Source organism: Rutidosis leptorrhynchoides, chromosome 3 (assembly GCF_046630445.1).
Source record: "Rutidosis leptorrhynchoides isolate AG116_Rl617_1_P2 chromosome 3, CSIRO_AGI_Rlap_v1, whole genome shotgun sequence".
NCBI classification, from domain to species: domain Eukaryota; kingdom Viridiplantae; phylum Streptophyta; class Magnoliopsida; order Asterales; family Asteraceae; genus Rutidosis; species Rutidosis leptorrhynchoides.
The window spans coordinates 296,078,436-296,092,733 of record NC_092335.1 but is presented as its reverse complement, the minus strand read 5'-3'; positions in this window follow the sequence as shown (position 1 = coordinate 296,092,733).

The following is a 14,298-nucleotide window of genomic DNA, read 5'->3' as shown; positions in this document are numbered from 1 at the left end:
ACGAACGCTATAAGTTGTATATGACATGATGATACATAAATGAATAAATATATATATTTAACATGATATAATGATCATCAAGTATCTCATTAAAAATAGTAACAATAAGTTATATACTTAAAAAGGAGACTATTAACGTATGAAACTCGAAACGATACATATAACGATTATCGTTATAACCACGTCTTACTAAATATATATGAAGCATATTAATACATTGTTATATTATATATAACATGATAATATGATAATTAAATATATCATTAAGTGTATTAACAATGAACTACATAAGTAAAAATAAGACTACTAACATAAGGATTTTGAAACGAGACATATATGTAACGATTATAGTTGTAACGACATTTAAATGTATATATCATATTAAGATATATTAATATATCATAATATCATGATAATATAATAATTTAAAATCTCATTTGATATTATAAACTTTGGGTTAACAACATTTAACAAGATCGTGAACCTAAAGGTCTCAAAACAACACTTACATGTAACGACTAACGATGAATTAACGACTCAGTTAAAATGTATATACATGTAGTGTTTTAATATGTAATCATACACTTTTGGAAGACTTCAAGACACTTATCAAAATACTTCTACTTAACAAAAATGCTTACAATTACATCCTCATTCAGTTTCATCAACAATTCTACTCGTATGCACCCGTATTCGTACTCGTACAATATACAGCTTTTAGATGTATGTACTATTAGTATATACACTCCAATTATCAGCTCTTAGCAGCCCATGTGAGTCACCTAACATATGTGGGAACCATCATTTGGCAACTAGCATGAAATATCTCATAAAATTACAAAAATATGAGTAATCATTCATGACTTATTTACATGAAAACAAAATTACATATCCTTTATATCTAATCCATACACCAACGACCAAAAACACCTAAAAACACTTTCATTCTTCAATTTTTTCATCTAATTGATCTCTCTCAAGTTCTAACTTCAAGTTCTAAGTGTTCTTCATAAATTCTACAAGTTCTAGTTACATAAAATCAAGAATACTTTCAAGTGTGCTAGCTCACTTCCAATCTTGTAAGGTGATCATCCAACCTCAAGAAATCTTTGTTTCTTACAGTAGGTTATTATTCTAATACAAGGTAATAATCATATTCAAACTTTGGTTCAATTTCTATAACTATAACAATCTTATTTCAAGTGATGATCTTACTTGAACTTGTTTTCGTGTCATGATTCTGCTTCAAGAACTTCGAGCCATCCAAGGATCCGTTGAAGCTAGATCCATTTTTCTCTTTTCCAGTAGGTTTATCCAAGGAACTTAAGGTAGTAATGATGTTCATAACATCATTCTATTCATACATAAAAAGCTATCAGATTCGAAGTGGTAAACTAGTAATCGCTAGAACATAGTTTAGTTAATTCTAAACTTGTTCGCAAATAAAGTTAATCCTTCTAACTACACTTTTAAAATCAACTATACACATGATCTATATCTATAAGAGATGCTAACTTAATGATTTAAAACCCAGAAACACGATAAACACCATAAAACCGGATTTACGCCGTCGTAGTTACAACCGGGGGCTGTTTTGGTTTGGATAATTAAAAACTATGAAAAACTTTGATTTAAAAGCTATACTTCTGGGAAAATGATTTTTCTTATGAACATGAAACCATATCCAAAAATCATGGTTAAACTCAAAGTGAAAGTATGTTTTTCAAAACAGTCATCAAGATGTCGTTCTTTCGACAGAAATGACTACCTCTTTCAAAAACGACTTGTAACTTGTATTTCTGACTATAAACCTATACCTTTTCTATTTAGTTTCATAAATTCAAGTTCAATACAAAACTGTGGCCGCTTAAATCACTCAAAACGGATTAGAAACGAAGAAATGGAGAGCAAAACTAAATTGGTAAAAACTACTCATTTTAGCTACGTGAAAATTGGTAACAAATCTATTCCAACCATAACTTAATCAACTTGTATTGTATATTATGTAATCTTAAGATACCATAGACATGTATACAATGTTTCGACCTATCATGTCGACACATCTATATATATTTCGGAACAACCATAGACACTCTATATGTGAATGTTGGAGTTAGCTATACAGGGTTGAGGTTGATTCCAAAATATATATAGTTTGAGTTGTGATCAATACTGAGATATGTATACACTGGGTCATGGATTGATTCAAGATAATATATATCGATTTATTTATGTACATCTAACTGTGGACAACTAGTTGTAGGTTACTAACGAGGACAGCTGACTTAATAAACTTAAAACATCAAAATGTATTAAAAGTGTTGTAAATATATTTTGAACATACTTTGATATATATGTACATATTTGTTATAGGTTCGTGAATCGACCAGTGGCCAAGTCTTACTTCCCGACGAAGTAAAAAATCTGTGAAAGTGAGTTATAGTCCCACTTTTAAAATCTAATATTTTTGGGATGAGAATACATGCAGGTTTTATAAATGATTTACAAAATAGACACAAGTACGTGAAACTACACTCTATGGTTGAATTATCGAAATCGAATATGCCCCTTTTTATTAAGTCTGGTAATCTAAGAATTAGGGAACAGACACCCTAATTGACGCGAATCCTAAAGATAGATCTATTGGGCCTAACAAACCCCATCCAAAGTACCGGATGCTTTAGTACTTTGAAATTTATATCATATCCGAAGGGTGTCCCGGAATGATGGGGATATTCTTAAATTTGCATCTTGTTAATGTCGGTTACCAGGTGTTCACCATATGAATGATTTTTATCTCTATGTATGGGATGTGTATTGAAATATGAAATCTTGTGGTCTATTATTATGATTTGATAATATATAGGTTAAACCTATAACTCACCAACATTTTTGTTGACGTTTTAAGCATGTTTATTCTCTGTTGATTATTAAGAGCTTCCGCTGTCGCATACTTAAATAAGGACGAGATTTGGAGTCCATGCTTGTATGATATTGTGTAAAAACTGCATTCAAGAAACTTATTTCGTTGTAACATATTTGTATTGTAAACCATTATGTAATGGTCGCGTGTAAACAGGATATTTTAGATTATCATTATGTGATAATCTACGTAAAGCTTTTTAAACCTTTATTGATGAAATAAAGGTTATGGTTTGTTTTAAAATGAATGCAGTCTTTGAAAAACGTCTCATATAGAGGTCAAAACCTCGCAACGAAATCAATTAATATGGAACGTTTTTAATCAATAAGAACGGGACATTTCAGTTGGTATCCGAGCGTTGGTCTTAGAGAACCAGAATTTTGCATTAGTGTGTCTTATCGAGTTTGTTAGGATGCATTAGTGAATCTGGACTTCGACCGTGTTTACTTGAAAAATGATTGCTTAACAAATTTTGTTGGAAACTATATATTTTTAACATGTGAATATTATGTGATATATTAATCTCTTAACGTGTTTGATATTATGTGATAGATGTCTACATCTAGAACAAGTCTCATTGACTCACCTAATAATAATGAAGAGTCAAATGTAAATTGGAATGATTCATGGACTGATTCACAAGTTCCCGAAGAGGAACCGGAAGAAGAGTCGGAACCGGAAGAAGAATCGGAACCGGAAGAAGAATCGGAACCGGAAGAAAAAATAGAACCAGTGGGGGAAATAATAAAACAGTTAAGTAGAAGAAAATCCTCAACCAACCGACCAAAGTTAATTATGGTCAATGGTGTTTCCGCCAAGGAAGCAAAGTATTGGGAGGATTACCAATTCTTCGATGAATCGGATCCCGACAAGGATTCAGATGATGTTATAGAAATTACCCCAACACAATTTAATAAGGCAAAAGAGAACAATAAGAGAAAGGGCATAAAAATAGAGAAATTTGATTCCAAACCCGATGAACTTTATATGTATCGTCAACACCCGTATTTCTTAAGTTGTGACAATAACCCGGGAACCTCTAAACCACCAGGTTTTTCTAAACCAATGTGGAAAATGACGGCTCGTATTAGGGGAACATCATATATCCCTAGAAACGTGGCAAAACGAACCAAAACCGAAGAAGAAGAAACGAGTGAGTTGGAATAAGATAGTTGTATTCATGTGGTGTAATATATGTAATATAGTGTGCTTATGCTTTATGATATATGTAAAAATTGCTTGTATTAATAAGTATTTTTTTTATGAATCTAACTCTTGTCTATTTTACAGTATAAAAACACAAAATGGATAGATAACCCAATATTTTAAGAGACCTACCCGGAGACATGATTGATGAAATCTTGTCTAGAGTCGGTCAGAATTCCTCGGCACAACTATTTAAGGCGAGATCAGTTTGTAAGACATTTGAAGAACGTTCCAAGAATGCCTTGGTTTATAAAAGGCTTTCGTTCGAAAGATGGGGGATATCACATTGGGAAATCCATAAGTTACGATGTGTTTACTTTGACGCATATATTGCAGGGAACCCAAATGCTATTTTACGCAACGGGTTAAGAAATTATTTTGACTCAATATATCCGAATATAGGACTTCGTGATTTAGAAAAAGCGGCTAACATGCAACATAAAGAAGCATGTTATGCTTACGGGTTAGTAATGTTCGCTTCTCACCAAAGTGAGAACAAGAACATCGGGCTACAACTATTAAACAAAACGTTCCCACAAGTGACGGAGTCGGTAATTGGGGTAAGAAATGAGGTTTTTAGATTGTTACAGGACTGTTGGACATTATGTAACCCTCGTCCCTTTGACGACATTACAACACGCTGTCTTATCAACGACCATAACGGTTATGTTCCACAAGACCAAGGATGGGAAGTAGTCCTAGTAAAACCAGAATGCATGACTTGTTTCTGGACGTATGAATTACGTGTCTTTATTGCCTTTTCTGAACGACTTGTGTACTAGTTAGAATTATCTTCACAACCATCTTGTATCAAATTTATTCTGTGCTATATTTCATGCTATATGTAAAATAAGCGGTATTGTAAGTTTGTAAAATATTGTGTAAAAGTTTGAACGCGAAATATTATTATAATCAGTTTTTCATATAGAATTGTAGTAGTTGAATTGTATATTACCTACTAAGTATGAACTTAACGGGTAGGTACTACCCGAATTTAAACTTATAAAATGCTAATATGAAGAAAAAGCTTTTATAAATGAGTTCATATTATGCTACGAGATACTATTGACTACTCTTAATATTCTGTATGATTAACTTGTTTCATTTGACTATTTTGAAGGAAATGGCACCAACTACTCGACACACCTTGAATATGAGCGAAGAGGAATTTCGTGCCTTTCTTGCTTCAAACATAGCCGCAGTACATGCTGCGCTATATACCAACAATAACCTTGGATCTAGCAGTACAGGAAATCGTGTAGGATGCACCTACAAAGAATTCACTGCCTGCAAACCTTTGGAATTTGATGGAACCGAAGGACCGATCGGATTGAAACGGTGGACCGAGAAAGTCGAATCGGTGTTTGCCATAAGTAAGTGTACTGAAGAGGACAAAGTGAAGTACGCTATGCATACCTTCACAGGTTCTGCGTTAACATGGTGGAATACCTATCTAGAGCAAGTGGGACAAGATGATGCTTACGCACTACCGTGGTCAGCATTCAAGCACTTGATGAACGAGAAGTACTGTCCCAGAACCGAGGTCAATAAGCTCAAGACAGAACTTAGAGGGTTACGAACCCAAGGATTTGTTATTACCACGTACGAAAGACGATTCACAGAATTGTGCCTATTGTGTCCGGGAGCGTTCGAAGATGAGGAAGAGAAGATTGACACGTTTGTAAAAGGATTACCGGAAATAATCCAAGAAGATATAAGTTCACATGAGCCCGCCTCCATACAACAGGCATGTAGAATGGCTCACAAACTAGTGAACCAGATTGAAGAAAGAATTAAAGAACAGACTGCTGAAGAGGCCAATGTGAAGCAAGTCAAAAGAAAGTGGGAGGAAAACGGGGATAAGAATCACCAATACAACAACAACATCAATTACAACAATAATCGCAACAACTATCCCAACAATCGCAACATCAATCGCAACTACAACAAACGGCCCAACAACAACAACAACAACAACACCAACTACAACAATCATCCCAACAACAATAACAATCGCAACAACAATAATAATCAGAAGCAGCTATGCCAAAGGTGTGAAAAGTATCACTTGGGGTTCTGCACCAAATTTTGCAACAAGTGTAAAAAAAATGGTCATAGCGCGGCGAAGTGTGAGGTCTACGGACTAGGGGTTAACAGAACGAAAGGAACAAATGGTGTTGGAACGAGTAATGGTGGAGCAAGTAGTGTCGGAGCAAGTTATGCCAATGTAGTTTTGAAAGGACCCGTCCTAATCCACCTGGACGAAGTCATCAACATTTGGTCCCATTGCGATGATCGGCTCCAAGTAATGTCCTTATATTGAGCAAATGCACAGTGGAAGACTTAATTCGTACCAGAGAATAAACATGCTTTAAAGTGTCAACCAAAAGGTTGGTGAGTTCATAGGTTTATCATAACAATCATTTCAATATGTTAATAGACCACAAGATTTCACAATCATAAACATAATACACTTGCAAGTGTATGTAAAGCATTCTAAGTGGTTGAGCACTTGGTAACCATACTTAACATTTAATCAACGTCGCATATTCCCTTTATTATGAAATCTCACTACACCGTACCAAGTGTATTCACCAAAACGAAGTACTGTGCAACCGTTGAATACTGGTCATCCAGTCCGGTTGGGGTTGTCAGGCCCGATAGATCTATCAACAGGATTCGCATTTACAATACCCATGTAAATAGTAGTTACCAAGCTACAGGGAAGTATGCCAGTGGTACAACTCAAAGTAGAATATATTTTAAGTACTTGTGTCTATTTCGTAAAGTATTCATAAAAGCAACGCATGTATTCTCAGCCCAAAATATATATTGCAAAAGCAATTAAAAAGTGAGCAAATGAAACTCACTTTTGCCTTGAAGGTATCTAATTCGACTTGGTCTCCGATAGATATCACGAACCTAACCATATATATAATATATCAACATATTTTCTTTTTAAGTAATCGTTACATATATATATATACTTTTAATACTTTTAATATTTTCTTAGTCCGTAGTTAGCAGTTCGATGTTAGTGGTCCACAATTAGTTGCTTAAATAAAATAAATAAAGACCCCATCGTATTCGTATTGATCAGAATTAATCTCGACCCATGGTACCATGTTGTCAAATGACGTGTTGCGTACATAAAGTACCATGTTGTCAAATGACGTGTTGCGTACAATCATGAGGTCTTATGATTAATCTTCTCGTGTTGTTTACGGGTGGTCCTGAAATATATAAAATCAAATCATAAGTAATTATATATAAAATAGTAGTATCATATTAATTAGGAAAGATATGATTAATTTACTTTTTCTCCAAATATTTTCGTAGCTAAACTAGCTTCGGATACCCAATCTTGTTTTAGTCGTAGTTTCTTCATTACAACTCGTTTTTGTTGGTTCAACTTACCACTTCCTTGGATCGAGTCAAATTTTAAGAATATGAACTGAAAATACCTTAGTTTGTATTCAAAATCATAGGTTATAGGTCAAACTTTGGTGAAACTTATGAAAGTGATCCTTTTCCATCATAAAAACAACATTTAATGATCATTTTTCTAAAAATACTTACACTTTGAGTTAAACCATGAAATTTTTATGTGGTAACATATTCATAAGAAATATCATTTTTCCATAACATGAACTTCCAATTCAAAGTTCAAGATGGTTTTTAATTATCCAACCCAAAACAGCCCCCGGTTGCACTCCGACGACGTAGATTCAGTTTTTAAGATGTTCTTTGTAAAACCAAGTTATATCTTGTTAGGTTAGCATATCATTATGATATATTACAGGTCTTGAAGTATTTTAAAATTCAAGTTAGAAGGATCTATTTAGTTTGCGAACAAGTTTGAAATCATTCAAACTATGTTCTTGTTGTTAAAATTTTATACCACAAAATAAGATAGCTATATGAATATGAATTGAATAAGATTATGAACAAGGTTACTACCTCAAGTTACTTGGATAAAGTTACTGCAAAAGATAAGAAATAATCTTGGAATCAAAGAGTGGTGGATTTAGATCAAAAGGTTGGAAGTAAACTTCTTCAAATGGGTGGTTATTTTGATATGTTCTTGAAAGAGTTTTCTTATGGTGTTTAAGGCTTGTAATTGAGGCTAAATGATGGGGAAAATGCTTGGAGATGATCAAGTATGAAGTTAGGAGTATTTTGAGAGAGAAATGAGGGTGTAGGTATGAGAAAATGGAGTGAAGAAATGGTGTTCATTTATAAAAAAGTTTTTAGTTTATAAAGAAAGAAAAGGATTCCTAATTTTGTTTTCTTACTAATAATTCATACTACTTGACAAATTCTAGTTACCTCATATCTAGGGCAGTAATAATGTTGATTAGGATGTTGATTTGATGTGTATATACCAATAGTAAATACGTATAGAAGCTGGGTATGATACGGGTACATATACCCTAGATATACGTATAGAAATCTTGAGGAAACGGAACGAGAATTCAAATATAGCTATCTTTTGTGAATATACTTATATTGTTTTATGTATTTAAGTCCTTAAAAAGTGATTAAATACATTATATATACGATACATGTATAAGCATTATAGATTATAAGTATATATATCAAAGAATGTTACGTATAGTTATCGTTTTGAAAACTTAAGTTAGTAGTTTCAAAATATACTTATAACTCATTGTCATTAGTACACAATGAGATGTTAAACCATCCTTAGATCATGGTAAATATATATAAATACATATATATACACAAACGTATAATTATCGTATGTTATATAGTTTGTGATATCATCGGTCATATTGGACGGTCAAACGTTGTGTAAAACTCTTTTCAAAAACACAAGTCTCAACAATTTGGATTGCTTATCATTTTGGTATGGTTTAATTTATGTAAATATTAATCTCATAAGTATAATTTGGTCGGAAAATTCCGGGTCATTACAGTACCTACCCGTTAAAGAAATTTCGTCCCCGAAATTTGATAGAGGTTGTTATGGATAACAATAAGAAGGTTTTCATGACAAATATAAGGTGATAATGGAGTTTTATCATCATTGAGTAATGTAGATAAAACGATTCGATTATGCGAAGAATATAAATGAGACTATCGTAAAAGAGTGAGATGAGTAAAATATATTCGTCTTAACCGATGACGTATTTATGATTGATTTCCGGGATTTAAGGGATTTAAAGAGAATCTTACGTAATAAGATTTGGTTCTTTGGTGATTAAGGAAATCAGGATCTTCTTTGATTATATGCAATAATCTGTTTCAATTGCTCTGTCGGATATTTCACTATAAATTCACCCCTTCGTTTCCTTATTTTCCATGACTCACACCTTCTATTCTTTCTCCCTTGATTCTTACTTTAAAGCATTCATCAATATGCTCCATCCAGTCCTGATTCTTGATATACTCCTAACTTTTATATCTGTCATTCTTTTTTTTTCATCTACCACCAGAAGAATCTATTTACTTCTACTATACTCCTGTGTTTATAGTGTTTCTAATTCTCCCGTGTCTCTATATTGCTATCTGCATCGATATACACGGTTTGTAATTTCGAGGTTATTATCGAAGTTTATATTCTTCATTATTTTTCGGAGCTTCATGCTTTCGTTTTCTCTTCCCGACTTCGAGTCAAGCGAGTAATGGTCCGGAATTCGTAGATATGAAATTCAGAATGAACATAGCTAATGCTCTAAGAAGAAAATGGTAATAGAACGATTTTGATTTGTTAAATTACCAGAATACCCTGGAGAAGACCGAGTCATCCAGAAAAATATTCTCTTGATATGTTTAGAGATTAGATAGAATGTAAGAGTCTTGTAAATGGCACATGATAATGGTACTGTGAATCATCATGCTTCATTAGAAACTCAGCATAACTTACTGTAATATAATGACGTTGATCAAGTGTCATTATATTATACTAATCCATGCTTCAGTTCCCAACACTACTTCAAAACATTCATATTTTAAACTCGAAGGTTTCAGAATTTAGAAACTAACACAGTTTCTTTTATGTTGCAGATATTACGGAGAGATAAATGATCTCAGATAAGAATAGTTGTGAAAATATCGCCAGAAATATGGAGGATATTTATAATAGAACATACGAGAATATCTTAGAATTTCTAATATCAATGGATGATGAAGAAGATTTGTCTGTGAAGGTTTAGAATGAGAAATAAGATGTTTGCTAACGATTTTAGCAGGCACAAAATCATTTGGATTCTTTGAAGGCAAACTTATTCTTTATGATTATCCATGGCTTTCTTCATAGTTTCACATAATCCGTTTTTTGGTACTAAATTTTCTATCGAGCGTTCCTAACACTCCTTTCTTTATCATCAAACTTTTGGCCATTAAGATCATCTACAACATGCTGCTTCGTCAGCATTTTCAAAGTTAACTGATCTGGGTCATCGGTTATCAAACCGAGGTAGTTTCAGGAGAATTCTGTTTTTAGAATGATTAATCGCTGATGGAAATATTGTGGAATATAAAAGGTTCCCCAGTAACAATAAAGAGTACGCATATATATCGCGGTTATAATAAAGTTGTTTCGGATGAAAAGTCGGAGTTGACTTGCTGGAGCTGTGACAAAATTAGCTACTTTGGAAAGGGATTGCAAAACGATCTTCGGTAATAACAATGTCAAAGGAACTAGAACAGATACGTGTCAAACGTTTACTCAGTTTCCGAGGGTTTTTCAGGTGCAAAACTATATGCATCAATCTTTTCTTCCGTAGATGAAGTGCGGTTGGTTTATCCTCTCGATTGAGGTGTTTTTAAGAATCATGATAGATTTGAATGCTGATTGTAATCGTCGAGATACAATGAGGTTTAAGATAAAATCAAGTGGCAATCTTGAAGAAATGTTTAGTTTCATATGTTATAATCAATATTTTAATTCATTTTAATTGTCCAATGTCATTAGTCCACAGTCGATAGTCCACAGTAACAGTCCAATAGTTCATATATAGTTTAATATATAATATACGAATTAATTAATACGTGTCGTGACCCGTATACCTCTCAGACTCGATCACAACTCAAACTATATATATTATTGTAGAATCAACCTCAACCCTGTATAGAGAACTCGATCATTACTGCATATAGAGTGTCTATGGTGATTCCAAATAATATATATAGATGCGTCGAAATGATATGTCAAAACATTGTATACGTGTCCCGATATTTAAAGTGCGTAAAATAATTACAGAAATTAAATGACGATAAATAAAAGTGCGATAATTAAATTGCGATAAATAAACTGCGATAAATAAAATGTAATCAGTTAGCTAGGAACAGTTTAGCTGGAATAGTTAGCGTGGATTCTTAACAAAATTTTTCATAGTTAATTTATTTGTTTCTAACAGATTTTATTTTGTCATATGTTTTCTTCATATGCCACTTGTTAGATTCTGGGAAGTCAAAATCCAAATATGAAATTGAATGAAAATGGTTATTCTGCGGTGAACAGATACGTATATCGGTGGTTGTAAGTAGGATAGTAAATGGCTATTGAATCAGCTTCGACGAATGTACAATGTAACTTATTAAGATGAAATCTAATTATTCCTCTGGTATTACCTACCCGTTAAAAAAAATTATTTCACCATTAATATTTTGTACAAAAGAACTTTTAATTACAATCTTTATGAAAACATATATACATATATATTTTCTTCAGATGAAATCATGAATTTAATGAGTTAATATGATATTAATCTCATTTGCTTTTCGGTTTGAGCTAGAATAAGAAATCTCTAAAACTTTTTGAAACCACATATTCTTCGCAGAATATCAATGAAGTTATGGATCAATACTTCATCGTTCATTATTGTTGGTACTCCTTGGTATCTATGGTGCGTATGATGTTGATGTTTGTGGGACAGATTATGATGTCGAGACGTGTGATGCGGATGTTGTTTGTTAGTGGTGATGATGGTATTGTTGATGTTATTGATGGTGGTGCTGATTATGCTGCTGGTGCTGCTAATGGTGTTTGCAACCTTCGCACCATGTTCTCCAAAGTCGTCACGCGAGCGCGAAGTTCGTTAACTTCTGCTAGTACACCGGGATGATTGGCGGTTGGAGCGAGTGAATGAACAAGATTTGTAATATGGGATAGTATATAATCGTGACGAGATACTCAAGAAATGAGAGAGAAAATGGTGTTTCGAATAGGTTCGCCGGTAAGTGCTTCAGGTTCATCGCCAAGAGGGCAATTTGGTGGATGGAATGGATCACCTTCTTCTTGTCTCCAGTGATTTAGTATATTACGAACCCATCCCCAATTCATCCAGAATAGATGATGGGAAATTGGTTGATCCATTCCGGTGACGCTGCTTTCGAAGCCTGAATGGAAATCAATATCGGCATAACTGTCAGAATCGGAAGAATTCGAACTAGATGCGGAATCCATCTTGTATAATGGGGAAATGAATTTTTTGTATGGAATAGATTATAGGAGTTAGATTTGGTACTCTTCAATACATAATTTACATATGTATATATAATACTAAAATTCCGTAAATTACGGAGAATCTTTGAAAAGATATCAGTCAAAGTTCGCAATAACAGATATGCTAAGATAAGAATTCGTCTATACACTATCAATGCAGTAAATACAGTAAAATGTGTCTAGACTTATGAATGATAAGTAGGTAATTTCCTAAGGATGATAAGAAGATGATTTCCGACTAGAAATGATAAGCAAAACTTTTGACATGTAGACACGGTCGAAGTCCAGACTCATTAATGCATCCTAACAACTACTAGTTAGACACAATAATGCAAGACCTGGTTCGCTACAACCACCGCTCTGATACCAACTGAAAGGACCCATCCTAATCCACCTGGATGAAGTCATCAACATTTGGTCCCATTGTGATGATCGGCTCCAAGTAATGTCCTTATATTGAGCAAATGCACATCGGAAGACTTAATTCGTACCTGAGAATAAACATGATTTAAAGTGTCAACCAAAAGGTTGGTGAGTTCATAGGTTTATCATAACAATCATTTCAATATGTTAATAGACCACAAGATTTCATAATCATAAACATAATACACTTGCAAGTGTATGTAAAGCATTCTAAGTGGTTGAGCACTTGGTAACCATACTTAACATTTAATCAACGTCGCATATTCCCTTTATTATGAAATCTCACTACACCGTACCAAGTGTAGTCACCAAAACGAAGTACTGTGCAACCGTTGAATACTGGTCGTCCAGTCCGGTTGGGGTTGTCAGGCCCGATAGATCTATCAACAGGATTCGCGTTTACAATACCCATGTAAATAGTAGTTACCAAGCTACAGGGAAGTATGCCAGTGGTACAACTCAACGTAGAATATATTTTAAGTACTTGTGTCTATTTCGTAAAGTATTCATAAAAGCAGCGCATGTATTCTCAGCCCAAAATATATATTGCAAAAGCAATTAAAAAGGGAGCAAATGAAACTCACTTTTGCCTTGAAGGTATTTAATTCGACTTGGTCTCTGATAGATATCACGAACCTAACCATATATATAATATATCAACATATTTTCTTTTTAAGTAATCGTTACATATATATATATATACTTTTAATACTTTTAATATTTTCTTAGTCCGTAGTTAGCAGTCCGATGTTAGTGGTCCACAATTAGTTGCTTAAATAAAATAAATAAAGACCCCATCGTATTCGTATTGATCAGAATTAATCTCGACCCATGGTACCATGTTGTCAAATGACGTGTTGCGTACATAAAGTACCGTGTTGTCAAATGACGTGTTGCGTACAATCATGAGGTCTTATGATTAATCTTCTCGTGTTGTTTACGGGTGGTCCTGAAATATATAAAATCAAATCATAAGTAATTATATATAAAATATCATATTAATTAGGAAATATATGATTAATTTACTTTTTCTCCAAATATTTTCGTAGCTAAACTAGCTTCGGATACCTAGTCTTGTTTTAGTCGTAGTTTCTTCATTACAACTACATTTTTGTTGGTTCAACTTGCCACTTCCTTGGATCGAGTCAAATTTTAAAAATATGAACTGAAAATACCTTAGTTTGTATTCAAAATCATAGTTTATAGGTCAAACTTTGGTGAAACTTATGAAAGTGATCCTTTTCCATCATAAAAACAACATTTAATGATCATTTTT